Genomic DNA, 16,714 nt, shown 5'->3' on the forward strand with positions numbered 1-16,714 from the left:
GTCAAGTCCACCCATTTCCCCGGTAGCACGCCCACAGGTGGAGGGCGGCCTGGGCTGCCCTCCAGTGCAATTGCACATCAGTGAGGCCAAGGGTATCCGTGCCACAGGCCTAAACGTCATTACTGGGCCAAAAGGCCCAGCTTTGGAGGGGTCTCACCCCCACCCCGTTGGTCTCAGCGGTCTGATTTGAACGTTGGTGTGCACTGTAGCCGACTGTCTCCTTGTGGGAGAAGTTTGGAGCAACTCGCTGACCTTGGGATTTCCACTAAAAATCGATGGGGGACCCCCTTTGAGATTTTGTCGATTTTGGGCCAATTTGGTCAAGTCCACCCATTTCCCCGGTAGCACGCCCACAGGTGGAGGGCGGCCTGGGCTGCCCTCCAGTGCAATTGCACATCAGTGAGGCCAAGGGTATCCGTGCCACAGGCCTAAACGTCATTACTGGGCCAAAAGGCCCAGCTTTGGAGGGGTCTCACCCCCACCCCGTTGGTCTCAGCGGTCTGATTTGAACGTTGGTGTGCACTGTAGCCGACTGTCTCCTTGTGGGAGAAGTTTGGAGCAACTCGCTGACCTTGGGATTTCCACTAAAAATCGATGGGGGACCCCCTTTGAGATTTTGTCGATTTTGGGCCAATTTGGTCAAGTCCACCCATTTCCCCGGTAGCACGCCCACAGGTGGAGGGCGGCCTGGGCTGCCCTCCAGTGCAATTGCACATCAGTGAGGCCAAGGGTATCCGTGCCACAGGCCTAAACGTCATTACTGGGCCAAAAGGCCCAGCTTTGGAGGGGTCTCACCCCCACCCCGTTGGTCTCAGCGGTCTGATTTGAACGTTGGTGTGCACTGTAGCCGACTGTCTCCTTGTGGGAGAAGTTTGGAGCAACTCGCTGACATTGGGATATTCACTAGAAATCCAGGGGGGACCCCCTTTGAGATTTTGTCGATTTTGGGCCAATTTGGTCAAGTCCACCCATTTCCCCGGTAGCACGCCCACAGGTGGAGGGCGGCCTGGGCTGCCCTCCAGTGCAATTGCACATCAGTGAGGCCAAGGGTATCCGTGCCACAGGCCTAAACGTCATTACTGGGCCAAAAGGCCCAGCTTTGGAGGGGTCTCACCCCCACCCCGTTGGTCTCAGCGGTCTGATTTGAACGTTGGTGTGCACTGTAGCCGACTGTCTCCTTGTGGGAGAAGTTTGGAGCAACTCGCTGACCTTGGGATTTCCACTAAAAATCGATGGGGGACCCCCTTTGAGATTTTGTCGATTTTGGGCCAATTTGGTCAAGTCCACCCATTTCCCCGGTAGCACGCCCACAGGTGGAGGGCGGCCTGGGCTGCCCTCCAGTGCAATTGCACATCAGTGAGGCCAAGGGTATCCGTGCCACAGGCCTAAACGTCATTACTGGGCCAAAAGGCCCAGCTTTGGAGGGGTCTCACCCCCACCCCGTTGGTCTCAGCGGTCTGATTTGAACGTTGGTGTGCACTGTAGCCGACTGTCTCCTTGTGGGAGAAGTTTGGAGCAACTCGCTGACGTTGGGATTTCCACTAAAAATCGATGGGGGACCCCCTTTGAGATTTTGTCCATTTTGGGCCAATTTGGTCAAGTCCACCCATTTCCCCGGTAGCACGCCCACAGGTGGAGGGCGGCCTGGGCTGCCCTCCAGTGCAATTGCACATCAGTGAGGCCAAGGGTATCCGTGCCACAGGCCTAAACGTCATTACTGGGCCAAAAGGCCCAGCTTTGGAGGGGTCTCACCCCCACCCCGTTGGTCTCAGCGGTCTGATTTGAACGTTGGTGTGCACTGTAGCCGACTGTCTCCTTGTGGGAGAAGTTTGGAGCAACTCGCTGACCTTGGGATTTCCACTAAAAATCGATGGGGGACCCCCTTTGAGATTTTGTCGATTTTGGGCCAATTTGGTCAAGTCCACCCATTTCCCCGGTAGCACGCCCACAGGTGGAGGGCGGCCTGGGCTGCCCTCCAGTGCAATTGCACATCAGTGAGGCCAAGGGTATCCGTGCCACAGGCCTAAACGTCATTACTGGGCCAAAAGGCCCAGCTTTGGAGGGGTCTCACCCCCACCCCGTTGGTCTCAGCGGTCTGATTTGAACGTTGGTGTGCACTGTAGCCGACTGTCTCCTTGTGGGAGAAGTTTGGAGCAACTCGCTGACCTTGGGATTTCCACTAAAAATCCATGGGGGACCCCCTTTGAGATTTTGTCCATTTTGGGCCAATTTGGTCAAGTCCACCCATTTCCCCGGTAGCACGCCCACAGGTGGAGGGCGGCCTGGGCTGCCCTCCAGTGCAATTGCACATCAGTGAGGCCAAGGGTATCCGTGCCACAGGCCTAAACGTCATTACTGGGCCAAAAGGCCCAGCTTTGGAGGGGTCTCACCCCCACCCCGTTGGTCTCAGCGGTCTGATTTGAACGTTGGTGTGCACTGTAGCCGACTGTCTCCTTGTGGGAGAAGTTTGGAGCAACTCGCTGACCTTGGGATTTCCACTAAAAATCGATGGGGGACCCCCTTTGAGATTTTGTCGATTTTGGGCCAATTTGGTCAAGTCCACCCATTTCCCCGGTAGCACGCCCACAGGTGGAGGGCGGCCTGGGCTGCCCTCCAGTGCAATTGCACATCAGTGAGGCCAAGGGTATCCGTGCCACAGGCCTAAACGTCATTACTGGGCCAAAAGGCCCAGCTTTGGAGGGGTCTCACCCCCACCCCGTTGGTCTCAGCGGTCTGATTTGAACGTTGGTGTGCACTGTAGCCGACTGTCTCCTTGTGGGAGAAGTTTGGAGCAACTCGCTGACCTTGGGATTTCCACTAAAAATCGATGGGGGACCCCCTTTGAGATTTTGTCGATTTTGGGCCAATTTGGTCAAGTCCACCCATTTCCCCGGTAGCACGCCCACAGGTGGAGGGCGGCCTGGGCTGCCCTCCAGTGCAATTGCACATCAGTGAGGCCAAGGGTATCCGTGCCACAGGCCTAAACGTCATTACTGGGCCAAAAGGCCCAGCTTTGGAGGGGTCTCACCCCCACCCCGTTGGTCTCAGCGGTCTGATTTGAACGTTGGTGTGCACTGTAGCCGACTGTCTCCTTGTGGGAGAAGTTTGGAGCAACTCGCTGACCTTGGGATTTCCACTAAAAATCCATGGGGGACCCCCTTTGAGATTTTGTCCATTTTGGGCCAATTTGGTCAAGTCCACCCATTTCCCCGGTAGCACGCCCACAGGTGGAGGGCGGCCTGGGATGCCCTCCAGTCCAATTGCACATCAGTGAGGCCAAGGGTATCCCTGCCACAGGCCTAAACGTCATTACTGGGCCAAAAGGCCCAGCTTTGGAGGGGTCTCACCCCCACCCCGTTGGTCTCAGCGGTCTGATTTGAACGTTGGTGTGCACTGTAGCCGACTGTCTCCTTGTGGGAGAAGTTTGGAGCAACTCGCTGACCTTGGGATTTGCACTAAAAATCCATGGGGGACCCCCTTTGAGATTTTGTCCATTTTGGGCCAATTTGGTCAAGTCCACCCATTTCCCCGGTAGCACGCCCACAGGTGGAGGGCGGCCTGGGATGCCCTCCAGTCCAATTGCACATCAGTGAGGCCAAGGGTATCCGTGCCACAGGCCTAAACGTCATTACTGGGCCAAAAGGCCCAGCTTTGGAGGGGTCTCACCCCCACCCCGTTGGTCTCAGCGGTCTGATTTGAACGTTGGTGTGCACTGTAGCCGACTGTCTCCTTGTGGGAGAAGTTTGGAGCAACTCGCTGACCTTGGGATTTGCACTAAAAATCCATGGGGGACCCCCTTTGAGATTTTGTCCATTTTGGGCCAATTTGGTCAAGTCCACCCATTTCCCCGGTAGCACGCCCACAGGTGGAGGGCGGCCTGGGATGCCCTCCAGTGCAATTGCACATCAGTGAGGCCAAGGGTATCCGTGCCACAGGCCTAAACGTCATTACTGGGCCAAAAGGCCCAGCTTTGGAGGGGTCTCACCCCCACCCCGTTGGTCTCAGCGGTCTGATTTGAACGTTGGTGTGCACTGTAGCCGACTGTCTCCTTGTGGGAGAAGTTTGGAGCAACTCGCTGACCTTGGGATTTCCACTAAAAATCGATGGGGGACCCCCTTTGAGATTTTGTCCATTTTGGGCCAATTTGGTCAAGTCCACCCATTTCCCCGGTAGCACGCCCACAGGTGGAGGGCGGCCTGGGATGCCCTCCAGTCCAATTGCACATCAGTGAGGCCAAGGGTATCCCTGCCACAGGCCTAAACGTCATTACTGGGCCAAAAGGCCCAGCTTTGGAGGGGTCTCACCCCCACCCCGTTGGTCTCAGCGGTCTGATTTGAACGTTGGTGTGCACTGTAGCCGACTGTCTCCTTGTGGGAGAAGTTTGGAGCAACTCGCTGACCTTGGGATTTCCACTAAAAATCCATGGGGGACCCCCTTTGAGATTTTGTCCATTTTGGGCCAATTTGGTCAAGTCCACCCATTTCCCCGGTAGCACGCCCACAGGTGGAGGGCGGCCTGGGCTGCCCTCCAGTGCAATTGCACATCAGTGAGGCCAAGGGTATCCGTGCCACAGGCCTAAACGTCATTACTGGGCCAAAAGGCCCAGCTTTGGAGGGGTCTCACCCCCACCCCGTTGGTCTCAGCGGTCTGATTTGAACGTTGGTGTGCACTGTAGCCGACTGTCTCCTTGTGGGAGAAGTTTGGAGCAACTCGCTGACCTTGGGATTTCCACTAAAAATCGATGGGGGACCCCCTTTGAGATTTTGTCGATTTTGGGCCAATTTGGTCAAGTCCACCCATTTCCCCGGTAGCACGCCCACAGGTGGAGGGCGGCCTGGGCTGCCCTCCAGTGCAATTGCACATCAGTGAGGCCAAGGGTATCCGTGCCACAGGCCTAAACGTCATTACTGGGCCAAAAGGCCCAGCTTTGGAGGGGTCTCACCCCCACCCCGTTGGTCTCAGCGGTCTGATTTGAACGTTGGTGTGCACTGTAGCCGACTGTCTCCTTGTGGGAGAAGTTTGGAGCAACTCGCTGACCTTGGGATTTCCACTAAAAATCGATGGGGGACCCCCTTTGAGATTTTGTCGATTTTGGGCCAATTTGGTCAAGTCCACCCATTTCCCCGGTAGCACGCCCACAGGTGGAGGGCGGCCTGGGCTGCCCTCCAGTGCAATTGCACATCAGTGAGGCCAAGGGTATCCGTGCCACAGGCCTAAACGTCATTACTGGGCCAAAAGGCCCAGCTTTGGAGGGGTCTCACCCCCACCCCGTTGGTCTCAGCGGTCTGATTTGAACGTTGGTGTGCACTGTAGCCGACTGTCTCCTTGTGGGAGAAGTTTGGAGCAACTCGCTGACCTTGGGATTTCCACTAAAAATCGATGGGGGACCCCCTTTGAGATTTTGTCGATTTTGGGCCAATTTGGTCAAGTCCACCCATTTCCCCGGTAGCACGCCCACAGGTGGAGGGCGGCCTGGGCTGCCCTCCAGTGCAATTGCACATCAGTGAGGCCAAGGGTATCCGTGCCACAGGCCTAAACGTCATTACTGGGCCAAAAGGCCCAGCTTTGGAGGGGTCTCACCCCCACCCCGTTGGTCTCAGCGGTCTGATTTGAACGTTGGTGTGCACTGTAGCCGACTGTCTCCTTGTGGGAGAAGTTTGGAGCAACTCGCTGACCTTGGGATTTCCACTAAAAATCGATGGGGGACCCCCTTTGAGATTTTGTCCATTTTGGGCCAATTTGGTCAAGTCCACCCATTTCCCCGGTAGCACGCCCACAGGTGGAGGGCGGCCTGGGATGCCCTCCAGTGCAATTGCACATCAGTGAGGCCAAGGGTATCCGTGCCACAGGCCTAAACGTCATTACTGGGCCAAAAGGCCCAGCTTTGGAGGGGTCTCACCCCCACCCCGTTGGTCTCAGCGGTCTGATTTGAACGTTGGTGTGCACTGTAGCCGACTGTCTCCTTGTGGGAGAAGTTTGGAGCAACTCGCTGACCTTGGGATTTCCACTAAAAATCGATGGGGGACCCCCTTTGAGATTTTGTCGATTTTGGGCCAATTTGGTCAAGTCCACCCATTTCCCCGGTAGCACGCCCACAGGTGGAGGGCGGCCTGGGCTGCCCTCCAGTGCAATTGCACATCAGTGAGGCCAAGGGTATCCGTGCCACAGGCCTAAACGTCATTACTGGGCCAAAAGGCCCAGCTTTGGAGGGGTCTCACCCCCACCCCGTTGGTCTCAGCGGTCTGATTTGAACGTTGGTGTGCACTGTAGCCGACTGTCTCCTTGTGGGAGAAGTTTGGAGCAACTCGCTGACCTTGGGATTTCCACTAAAAATCGATGGGGGACCCCCTTTGAGATTTTGTCCATTTTGGGCCAATTTGGTCAAGTCCACCCATTTCCCCGCTAGCACACCCACAGGTGGAGGGCGGCCTGGGATGCCCTCCAGTCCAATTGCACATCAGTGAGGCCATGGGTATCCCTGCCACAGGCCTAAACGTCATTACTGGGCCAAAAGGCCCAACTTTGGAGGGGTGTCACCACCACGCTTTTGGTCTCAGCGGTCTGATTTGTGGGAGAAGTTTGGACCAAATCGCTGACATTGGGTGGAGGGCGGCCTGAGATACCCTCCAACCAAACCCAACCCCTCCCTCAACCCAACCCATCCCTCCCCCAACCCCTCCCTCCCTCAACCCAACCCGACCCTCCCTCCCTCAACCCAACCCCTCCCCTCCCTCACTCAAACCCCTCCATCCTCCCCAACCCCTATCTCCCTCACCCAAACCTCCCCAACCCCTATCTCCCTCACCCAAACCTCCCCAACCCCTATCTCCCTCACCCAAACCTCCCCAACCCCTATCTCCCTCACCCAAACCTCCCCAACCCCTATCTCCCTCACCCAAACCTCCCCAACCCCTCCCTCCCTCACCCAACCCATCCCCTCCGTCACCCAAACCCAACCCAACCCCTCCCTCACCCAAACCCAACCCCTCCCCCACCCAAACCTAACCCGACCCTCCCTCACCCAAACCCTACCAAACCCAACCCCTCCCTCCCTCAACCAAACCCAACCCCTTCCTCCCTCAACCAAACCCAACCCCTCCCTCAACCCAACCCCTCCCTAACCCAATCCAACCCTTCTCTCACCCAAACCCAACCCCTCCCAACCCCTTCCAAACCCAACACAACCCCTCCCTCCCAAACCCAATCCAACCCCTCCCTCCCTCACCCAAACCTACCCAACCCCACCCTCCCTCATTCAAACCCAACCCCTCCCTCACCCAAACCCTCCCAAACGCAACACAACCCAACCCCTCCCAAACCCAACACAACCCCTCCTTCCCAAACCCATCCCCTCCCTCCCAAACCCAACCCCACCCTCCCACAACCAAACCCAACCCCTCCCAAACCGAACACAACCCAACCCCTCCCAAACCGAACACAACCCAACCCCTCCCAAACCCAACACAACCCAACCCTTCCATCCCAAACCTAACCCCTCCCTCCCCTCAACTAAACCCAACCCCTCCCTCCCTCACCCTCCCCAAACCCCTCCCTCAACCAAACCCCTCCCCAAACACTTCCCTCACCCAAACCCCTCCCTCCCTCAACCCAACCCCTCCCTCCCTCAACCCAACCCCTCCCTCCTTCAACCCAACCCCTCCCTCCCACCCCAAAACCCCTCCCTCCCTCCCCAAAACCCCTCCCCAAAACTGCTTCCCAAACTCCTCCTTCCCTCACCCAAACCTCTCCATCCCCCACCCAACCCCTCCCTCACCCAACCAACCCCTCCCTCCCTCACCCAACCCGACCCTCCCTCACCCCAACCCAACCCCTCCTTCCCAAACCCAACCCCTCCCTCCCAAACCCAATCCAACCCCTCCCTCCCTCAACCAAACCCAACCCCTTCCTCCCTCAACCAAACCCAACCCCTCCCTCAACCCAACCCGTCCCTCCCTCAACCCAACCCCTCCCTCCCTCACCCAAACCCAACCCCTCCCTTCCACCCCGAAACCCCTCCCTCCTTCCCCAAAACCCCTCCCCTCCCTCTCCAAAACTGCTTCCCAAACCCCTCCCTCAATCAAACCCCTCCCTCCCCCACCCAAACCCCTCCCTCCCCCACCCAACCAACCCCTCCCTCAACCCAACCCCTCCCTCAACCCAACCTCTCCCTAAACCCAGCCCCTCCCTCAACCCAACACAACTCAACCCCTCCCTCAACCCAACCCCTTCCTCCCCAAACCCCTCCCTCAACCCCCCCCCCAACCCATCCCCTTCCCTCAACCCGACCCCTCCCTCAACCCAACCCCTCCCTTAACACAACCCCTCCCCCCACTCAACCCAACCCCTCCCTCAACCCAACCCTTCCCTCAACCCAACCTCTCCCTCAACCCACCACTCCCCCCAACCCAACCCCTCCCTCAACCCAACCCCTCCCTCACCCAACCCCTGAGTGGTGTCAAATTGGACTCCACGGCAGCTCTGGACGCCCTCGACCTGTGGGTGATATGGCGGGTAAATCGGAGCAGGTGACAAAAATGACCGAAAATCCCTCCCTCCCCAAACCCCTCCCTTAACCCAACCCCTCCCCCAACCCAACCCCTCCCTCAACCCAACCCCTCACTCAACCCAACCCCTCCCCCCAACCCAACCCCTCCCCCAACCCAACCCTCCTTCAACCCAACCCCTCCCTCCCTCAACCCAACCCCTCCCTCTCTCACCCAACCCCTCCCTCCCTCACCCAACCCAACCCCTCCCCTGTAACCGTTATGGTAGGTTATATGGTTACGTAGGGAGGTCTTAATGCGGCGAGATAGAATCCAAAGCGGGAGTTTTCTTATATTTATTAAAACAAGGGATTCAGGTTAAACTACAAATGGAAATGGCCCTTTGGGCTAAATACAATAAGTGCCAGGCCTTGACCTAGGGCACAATAGCTCTGACCTCTGGCCGGTAGGTTCGTGACCTACCCAGCCTCTGGCGGTAGGTTCTTCACCTACCCCAGTTCTGGCTACGTGACATGGGTGTTAAACTTTTTATAGGAGTGTTAGTGGTTTCAAGCAAGGGCGTTAGTCTTGTTATTCATTGCATGGGGTCTGTTCTATGTAAGAGGGTTAGTCCTATAATTGGTGGATATTGTTTGGTATATTATATATATATGTTAGTTTATGCTTAATATACTAGGGCAGTTATAATAAAAGGATTTATGATAGGTTAGTCTGGTGACACTGGGCATCTATATCTTGTTTGTCTTCAAATGTGCTGCGTTAGGTGTATGTTGTGGAAAACGCAAGGTAAGCAAGAGGAAGTCTCGCTCTGTTGCAAGCATGTGGATCACGTGCGTGGTGGGTGATGGTTAGTAAGTTAGTAATGGATACACCCCCCCCCCACCAAACCCCTCCCTCCCTCAACCCAACCCCTCCCTCCCTCCCACCCCGAAACCCCTCCCCAAAACTGCTTCCCAAACCCCTCCCTTACCCAAACCCCTCCCTCCCCCACCCAACCCCTCCATCCCTCACCCAAACTAACCCAACCCCTCCCTCCCTCAACCCAACCCCTCCATCCCTCACCCAAACTAACCCAACCCCTCCCTCCCTCAACCCAACCCCTCCCTCCCTCCCCAAAACTGCTTCCCAAACCCCTCCTTCCCTCACCCAAACCCCTCCCTCATCCAAACCCCTCCCTCACCCAAACCCCTCCAAATCCCTCCCTCCCCCACCCAACCCCTCCATCCCTCACCCAAACCAACCCAACCCCTCCTTCCCTCACCCAAACCAACCCCTCCCTCAATCAATCAAACCCAACCCCTCCCTCCCTCAACCCAACAACTCCCCCCCACCCTCCCTCAACCCAACCCCTCCCTCAACCCAACCCAACCCCTCCCTCAACCCAACCCCTCCCTCACCCCAACCCAACCCCTCCCTCACCCCAACCCAACCCCTCCCTCACCCAACCCCTGAGTGGTGTCAAATTGGACTCCACGGCAGCTCTGGACGCCCTCGACCTGTGGGTGATATGGCGGGTAAATCGGAGCAGGTGACAAAAATGACCCAAAATCCAAAAAATATCATAGGAGAAACCATATGAATTTTGCCCAAAATCCGAAGGTGACCGATTTGGTCCAAACTTGCCTCACAGGTAGAGAGTCGGACAAAGTACAAAGCAAGGTAGACATGAACAGCCTTAGCCCAAGGGCGTGGCGGTGGCACCCCTCCAAACTTGGGCCTTTTCACCCAGTATTCACTTATGGGCCTGTGGCACCCATACCGTATCCCTGAGTGGTGTCAAATTGGACTCCACGGCAGCCCTGGACGCCCTCGACCTGTGGGTGATATGGCGGGTAAATCGGAGTAGGTGACAAAAATGACCCAAAATCCAAAAAATCTCAAAGGAGAAACCATATGAATTTTGCCCAAAATCCGAAGGTGACCGATTTGGTCCAAACTTGCCTCACAGGTAGAGAGTCGGACAAGGTACAAAGCAAGGGAGACATGAACAGCCTTAGCCAAAGGGTGTGGCGGTGGCACCCCTCCAAACTTGGGCCTTTTCACCCAGTATTCACTTATGGGCCTGTGGCACCCATACCGTATCCCTGAGTGGTGTCAAATTGGACTCCACGGCAGCCCTGGACGCCCTCGACCTGTGTGTGATATGGTGGGTAAATCGGAGCAGGTGACAAATATGACCCAAAATCCAAAAAATCTCAAAGGAGACAGCATATGAATTTTGCCCAAAATCCGAAGGTGACCGATTTGGTCCAAACTTGCCTCACAGGTAGAGAGTCGGACAAAGTACAAAGCAAGGGAGACATGAATTGCCTTAGCCCAAGGGCGTGGCGGTGGCACCCCTCCAAACTTGGGCCTTTTTACCCAGTATTCACTTATGGGCCTGTGGTCCCTCTGGGGCTAGGGGGTGTAGTATAGAATATAGCCCCCGCCACGTCAGCTGCGTGTCGTAAGAGGCGACTAATGCCGATCCACAGGCGGGGCTCTTGTTTCCCCGCACAGGGCTTCCTCTTAAACTTACTTTTCCACTCCTCTCTTCTCTTCCGCTTGCTGTTCCCACCCTCCGACCTAATTTTCAGCCGCCCCTCTCAGTAGCGGCAAAAGAAAGCCCTATGGCGATGGCTAGTGACGATGTGGGCAGGAGAAGGTGATCTCTGGAAGCCTCTAGTCACGAACTACACATAGGCGGTGTGGGCAAGATAAATCGCTCTCGTATTAGGATCGAGGCAACAGCACGGTTCGGTAGCTACCCACATGACTGAGCAGCCCTACTCAGGATCCACTCTGCTCACCCCACATGGGGAGGGGGCTAGAAAAGGTGCCCCAAACATAGTTTACCTCATAACCACCTGACTGGGGAACCGCCCCCAGTAAGGTCACCCTCACTGCGGTCAAGACAAACCCTTAAGAGAAAACTCTCCTAACGCTGACGACCTATGCATGACCAAGGATATGAGCAAGGCCTCTACTGGTTCTAGAGATGAAAGTCCACAGTCTTTCATCACACTGGAACCCTATTCCGCTAAACCACAGCGGAAAAATAGAAATAAAGAAAAGTCTTTCCCCCCTCTAACTAATCCACGAGGACAATTGGAAGTTTTGCCTGGGATTTTTGAGTCCCATTATAATAAATATTTAAATTTATCCATGCCCAATGACAACCCCATTGACTCTTTAGACATTTTTGATGTCCATAGAGAAATTATCCAATGTATTGGCAGGGAACCCAGAATCATCCCCCAAAGTAGTGGATCACTTCTGATAGAGGTTAACTCTCCAGAAGAGAGCTCAAAATTGCAGAACATTGGAAAAGTTGCTGGGTATGAGGCAGATTGCACCCCCCACAAGACACTCAACCAGTGTAGAGGAGTTGTCTACTCCAAGGAACTGCTGAGGTTTTCTGAAGAAAAGCTCTTAACAGAGTTGAAATCCCAGCACGTTTCAAGTGTTCGCCGGATGAAACGAAAAGAAAATGGCACTCTTGTAGACCAACCTCTAATAATCTTAACATTTGACCTACTTAATCTTCCATCATCAATATCTGCTGCTTGGTATAAACTGAAGGTTAGACCATATATACCTTCACCAAGAAGATGTTACCACTGCCAAATGTTTGGTCATACATTCACCACATGTCGCAAGAAATTAGCAGGAACACCACCGATTTGTGTCAATTGCAGTGAAAGCGAACATGGAGAATGTACGAAAACATCGAAATGTTTTAATTGTCATGAAGAACACCCAACTTCCTCTAGATCTTGTGGAAAATATATACTAGAAAAACAAATCCTAAATATAAAGGTCAGAGAACATATTAGCTACTCTGAAGCAAGAAGAAAAGTGATTGATCCATTAAAACTTAATATTAAGACATACTCAGAAGCCCTTGGTAACAAATTTCAGCCTACAGGCCACCTCACCACTAAAACACAACCTAATATGGATAAAATGGAGACCGATCAGTCACACCAGATAAAGTACAAACAATCCACCAACCGATCAGTTGACCAACTAACTCGCAATAAGCGAACACGGAGTTCAGACTCTTTGGATTGCCCAAGTGGCAAAATTAAGAATAGAGATTCAACAACAGCTGTATCCAAAATGCCATCTAACAACTCTTCCCATATTGGGGCCATGGGAGGCCCTACACCATCACCCAAGGGCCCAGATGGTGGCCCTCTTCCCACCCCTGAGAGGGGAGTGGGAAACCTTTCCCTCAACCTAGAAGGATCAACAGGAGATCCTTCTGTACCTATAGAGAAAGTAGTCCCTCCCCCTGTACCTATAGGGCCACAGGGAAGTTCTACCACCTCTGGTAGACCTAAAGAAGGTCCTCCTAAAATTAAACCTGGAATTCAATCATCTAAACCACCAAAACTTCCAGTTAAAGCAGAGGTCCATTCAATCCCACAATCTAAGACCAAGAAATCGGGTAACAACACCTCCCGACATTCCCTGAACCATAGATAAATTCACTCTGCTCCAATGGAATTGTCAGGGACTAAGAGCCAAGTATGAGGAATTGAAACTGCTAATCCATGACCAGCAACCTAATATTATTTCCTTACAAGAAATAATGTTAGACTCATTCACCCCATGCCCATGACTTCAAAGCATACCGTACTACATAAGATCCAGATATTGGTATCCATGGGGGAAGCATGTTGTATATCCGTAAAAATATACCTCATGTTCCCATCCCTCTTCAATCTCGATTGCAAGCTGTCGCGATACAAGCCGGCTTGAATCGCAGATATACAGTCTGCTCCCTCTATCTACCACCAAGTACTAATATAACCAAAGATAGTCTGTTGAATCTTATTCAACAGTTACCTCAGCCATTCGTCATTAAGGGTGACTTTAATGCTCATCACCCATTATGGGGTGATGTTACCTCAAATCAGAAAGGAAATCTAATTTCATCTATTTTGGAGCAGGAGGACATTACTGTTTTAAATACTAGTAAACCTACTCATTATCACATTCAGACTGGCTCTACATCATGTATAGATTTATCGATCTGCAGCTCAAATTGTGCTTTGGACTTTGAATGGAAAGTCCTTGATGACTTACGAAGCAGTGATCACTATCCTACTGTATTGTATACACAGGAAGGTGCTCCTACAGATGGCATTCCTCGCTGGTGCACTGAAAAAGCCGACTGGACCAAGTTTGAAGAATTGAGTACTGTCATGAACAGTATTGACAGTTTTTCTTCAGTAGAAGCTGCACTGGAGTACTTAAATGACACACTCTACACTGCTGGCATTAATTCCATCCCAAAGTCATCTGGAAAGTTTAGGAGACGCCCTGTGCCATGGTGGTCTGACACCATACGAAATCTACATAGAGCAACACGAAGAGCTCTGACTAGATTACATCGCCATAGAAATGATGAGAATTTAGTTGCTTATCGTAAAAGCAGGCCATTACTTCGACGTACCATCAAAGAAGCAAAGCATCAGTCTTGGGCTAAATTTGTATCATCATTCAACTATAGAACACCGGCATCGATCGTTTGGAAAAACTTGAGAAAAATATCGGGGAAATACACCATTAGCCCTCCACCTGTTTTAAAATTAGACGGCTCTTTGGTCTTTGATCCTAAAGATGTCAGTAATGCCTTAGCAAATCATTTTGCTAATATATCTAAACCAGACAACAGCTCTCCTTCCTGGATATTAATACCGAATGAGAGAACAACAACGTAATCTTGACTTCACTGCCCCTCATGAAGAATCCTATAACCTCCCTTTCACTGAAAAGGAATATGATTCAGCTTTGAACTCCTGCAGTGATACTTCTCCAGGTCCTGACGACATTACATATGCCATGTTGAAACATATATCTCCAGTAACTAAAGGTTTTATTCTTGCACTTCTTAATAGGATGTGGTTTGAACATTCGTTTCCCAGTATTTGGGAAATGGGTATAATTTTACCTTTTCTTAAGCCTAATAAAGATGGTTCAATTCCATCAAATTACCGTCCTATTGCCCTCACATGCTGCATGTGCAAAATTTTAGAAAAAATGGTCAATGCACGACTAGTCTGGTATCTTGAACAAAACCACATCATATCTGATATTCAATGTGGTTTCCGTCGCATGCACTCCACTGCTGATGCCTTACTTCGACTAGAATCTTCAATTTGTAAAGCCTTTGTCTCTAAGCAACATCATATCAGTGGTATTCTTAAGACTGTACATGCTATTGGCATTCGAGGAGAAATGGCCTTTTTCATCAAGAACTTTTTAGCAAATCGTGTTTTTAGAGTAAGAGTTGGGAACATCATATCTGAAATAAGACAACAGGAAGAAGGTGTACCTCAGGGGTGTGTTCTCAGTGTCACTCTCTTTAGTATAGCTATAAATGGGGTGACATCTGTGATTCCTCCTGATATACTTGCCACCCTTTTTGTAGATGACCTCTCCATTTCTTTTAGAGCTAGTAACATGGCAATAGCTGAAAGAAAACTACAACTCTGCATCAATAAAATAGTTTCATGGGCCGATAATAATGGTTTTAAATTTTCACCCAGCAAAACTGTCGTCGTACATTTCTGCCGACTAAGAAGTCTGCATCCTGACCCTACCATTTGGTTAAAGGATGACCAGATTCCCTGTGTTGACGAAACCAGGTTTTTAGGACATATTTTTGATAAGCACCTTTCTTGGGTACCCTACCTGAAAACCCTGAAGACACGATGTCTAGAGACAATGCAAATTTTAAAAGTTTTAGCACATACCTCATGGGGCGCTGACCGCAGAACAATTTTACGGTTACATCATTCCCTTATTTTATCAAAACTATCGTATGGATGCGAGTTTTACTCATCGACCACTCCATCCAGACTAAAAAGTTTAGATACGATACACCACAGTGGAGTTCGTTTGGCCAAAGGTGCATTCAAGTCTTCCCCAATACCAAGTCTATTAGTTGATGCAGGGGAAATGTCGTTAGATCTTATTCGCCAAACCTCATCTATTAGATACTGGCATAGATTGCAGAGGCTTCCCAACTCTCTCGCTTTTAGAACAGCTCAAACAGATTTTAACAGCACTTGTTTCAACAATCACCCCAGACTTCCAAAGCCTTTTAGATACCGGATGAAAAGGATTTTAGAGGACATGAATCTTCCCAAGATTCCCATCCTCCCTTTTAAATATTCGGTTGTTCCGCCATGGAGACTACCCACAGTATCTTTCTGTAAATATTTTAACGGTTGTAAGCGTGATTTCAAGGATTACGAACTACGCAATGCCTTTTTAGAACATTCTTTTAGCCACCAACCCTCTGTGTTTGTTTTTACTGATGGCTCCAAAACTAGCGCTGGCGTTGGTTTTGGAATATTCTCAAATGATTTTAATCGTAAGGGCACCTTGCCTGATACAGCATCTAATTTCACTGCCGAACTGACGGGAATACTGTCCGCAGTGGAGATTATATCCTTCTTGAACAAGAGAGGCAAATGTTTTACAATTTTTAGTGACTCAAAGAGTGTCTTGCAGTCTCTAGAACAATTCGACTCAAGGCACCCAATAGTTTTAAAGATCTTAGAATGGCTTTTTTTAATCGAGAGTCGAGGTAATGAAATAAACTTCTGCTGGGTTCCAGCACATGTCGGAGTACCAGGAAATGAACAGGCCGATAAATTGGTCAAGGAAGCCGCTCTCTCACCCTTACCTCGCTTACGGCCTATACCTTATGAAGATTATATCCCTCTAATCAAAGCCGAGATCTCATCTCTCTGGCATTTCCAATGGGATCTTGAGGCTGGTAACAAGATAAGAGAGATTACTGATACTATTCATCCTTGGTCTTATACATTGCTGAACAGAAAACAGGAAGTAACCCTTTGCCGGTTGAGGATTGGTCACTCTAGATTATCCCATGGCTTTCTTATGGAAGGCAGTCCTCCTCCATTTTGTAATGATTGCCTTGTTCCTATGACCATTAGACACATTATGGTGGAATGCCCCAGTTAAGATGAAGAAAGACAACAATATTTGTCAAAACAAAGATATGGAGATCTGTCCCTTCGAAATGTTCTGAGATATAACTGCAATATAAATTCTATTTTTGATTTTCTTAGTACTATTGATCTTCTCAATGATCTTTAGATTTCAATCTTTTTTTATTTTATTTATTTCTTGAGCTTTTTACCACTTCCTTTTCTTAATCATAAATACTACGGCGTCAATTACCATTG

This window comes from Oratosquilla oratoria, chromosome 38, assembly GCF_046742065.1.
Source record: "Oratosquilla oratoria isolate Oo_2021 chromosome 38, ASM4674206v1, whole genome shotgun sequence".
In the NCBI taxonomy this organism is placed as follows: Eukaryota; Metazoa; Arthropoda; class Malacostraca; order Stomatopoda; family Squillidae; genus Oratosquilla; species Oratosquilla oratoria.